Genomic DNA, 2,494 nt, shown 5'->3' on the forward strand with positions numbered 1-2,494 from the left:
CTCACGGTGGCCAACCAGATGCCTCTCGGAAGTCCACAAGCAGGGCAATGGGGAAATAAAATAGTACAGAAGGGTCGAGATTTATGGACTGCTGTCAGCATTAGAGTTTTGTTGACAACTGTAGATTTTTAAAAAAATCTTTCCACCCTGCAATGCAGGAATCTCAGCTAAAGCATCCATGACAGATGGCCATCCAACCTCTGCTTAAAAACCTCCCTATCATCACATTTATATTCCACCTTTCTTTCAAGGAGCTCGAGGTGGTGTATGTGGTTTTCCCCCTCTCCAGTGGGCTAGGCCAAGAGAAAATGTTTAGTTCAAGATCAGTGATCTTCATGGATGATTGGGAATTTGAACCCTGATCTCCTTAGTCCTAGTCCAACATGCTAGTAGCCAGTTCTTAACTAAGGCTCAGCCTTAAACCCTTATAGCAGATTATTCCCCATTGAACAGCAGGACTAAAGAGCACGATCCTGTGCATGTTTCCTGGCAAATGTCACTTTACATGTGCCAAAGTAATAAACCCTTCGTAGCCGCTGGGTATAAACAACAGCCAATCCAGCTTCCTCTACATTTTCAAAATATGTGTGCATTCAGTGTCCACTTTATAGGCTAAAGATGTCAGCCCCTTTCCTATTGCACCTTAACATTTGATGAAGGGAGGGAAAAGGAATATTCGTTTCATTAGTAGTGGTGGTTGTGAGCAAGTCCATTTGTTGGCATCCGTCCCAACACAATGGAATGTGCTTCTGAGAGTAAAGTCAGACTATGGGACGCAAGCCTGCGCAGTGTGTATGAAGGTCCCGGGTTTGCCAAGACAACAAGAACTCCCTTTTGGTCTCACTGATGTGGTCCAACGGAAAGCAGAGCAGTACGTTTGGCACCAGCTTGGCTGCAGGAGATGCTGTAAGGGAAGGAAGTGTACAAGGCACCATATCCAGCCACCTTAGGGACTCCACTCTGGATTTGTGTAGGGTTTACTCATTAGCCTTTTCTTCACCCGAAGATATACCACAAGGTAGCGGAGGTTTAGGATCAGTGTTTTCCTTCTAGATGGGCTACCTTCCCAGGTTAATGAACCCCATCTACCCCTCACATCGCTCTACTGCGCATGTAGAAACTGCCTTATTGTCCGTTGGACCCACTTTTGGTCTCATCTGCTCAATCCACTGGAGCTTGTCTTCACATGCAGAGGAAGTCCCTAACTCAACAAGGGTTTGAGACCCATAGGCTACCCTCATCTGGTTTAGCCAGCCAGTGGAAGCTGTTCCCAGGGCGTGGCTATAAGTGAGAGCTGAGTGCAGGGTGGGGACCAAAGGTGGACAAACTACCCCACAGAGAACATGTTCCCTACCTGAGGCATTAGCCCTGCCTAAAATCCCATACCGATTAACACCCACCACCCACTACCAATTAGTGTTTTTCATCTCAGCAGATAGATGAAAATAAGTAATCTTGTTACTGTTGGAACAATTGTGTCAAAGGTCCTTGCTGATTCCCCCTCCCCTCCTTTTTCCTTTCCCCCTCAACTCCTCCTCCTAATTGTTTAAACCAATTCATAAACCAAGAACTTATACATTGACCACTAATAAACACGTTGTAGATATTTTTCCATATTTATTATGATATTTTTGTGATATACAAGTGACATGAGAAAACTTGGTATACTTGTTTGTATATCATTATTCTTGTTTATAAAACCCAATTAAAAGAAGTCATTGCCGATCTACGGTTGTACCAGCAGATCCTAATCTATCTTTCGCGGTCATACCCATTGCTAATAGGTGTGGGATGTTAAATTCACAGGAAGGGATCGCCCTCTAACCTGGTATACTCAGTATGGTCACCTGGTCAGACTTTCAAAATCAAGTCAGGCAAAATTTATCCTGCTAACTCGATACAGTTAGCAGGCACGTGCTACTATTAAGTACAGTATTTGTGACGTTATTATGACTAACGGCTGATACCAAGAGCGCAAAAATAATTAGCAACGCCAACGCTGCTGTTCACCATAATAATTATGAATTGGCCATGGCATCAAATGCTATAATCCCCATTACCTAGACCCACCAAAAAAGAGAGCTGCTATTTCAAATACAGTGGTACCTCGGGTTAAGTACTTAATTCGTTCCGGAGGTCCGTTCTTAACCTGAAACTGTTCTTAACCTTAAAGCACCACTTTAGCTAATGGGGCCTCCTGCAGCTGCTGCCGCGCCGCCGGAGCCCGATTTCTGTTCTCATCCTGAAGCAAAGTTCTTAACCCGAGGTACTATTTCTGGGTTAGCAGAGTCTGTAACCTGAAGAGTATGTAATCCAAGGTACCACTGTAATAACAGCAAATAGCCATATGAAAATACTGAGCCATTTAATTTATGACACCGGCACGAAGAACCCCGCGGGTCGTTACTTCAGCCAAACAAGATGGCCGCGCCCCTCGAGGCTCCTCTTCCGGACTCCGTTCTTTCCAGCGGGATAGAGCGGCGCGCGACACTTC

This window comes from Podarcis gaigeae (genome assembly GCF_964106915.1).
Source record: "Podarcis gaigeae genome assembly, chromosome: 8".
Lineage (NCBI taxonomy): Eukaryota > Metazoa > Chordata > Lepidosauria > Squamata > Lacertidae > Podarcis > Podarcis gaigeae.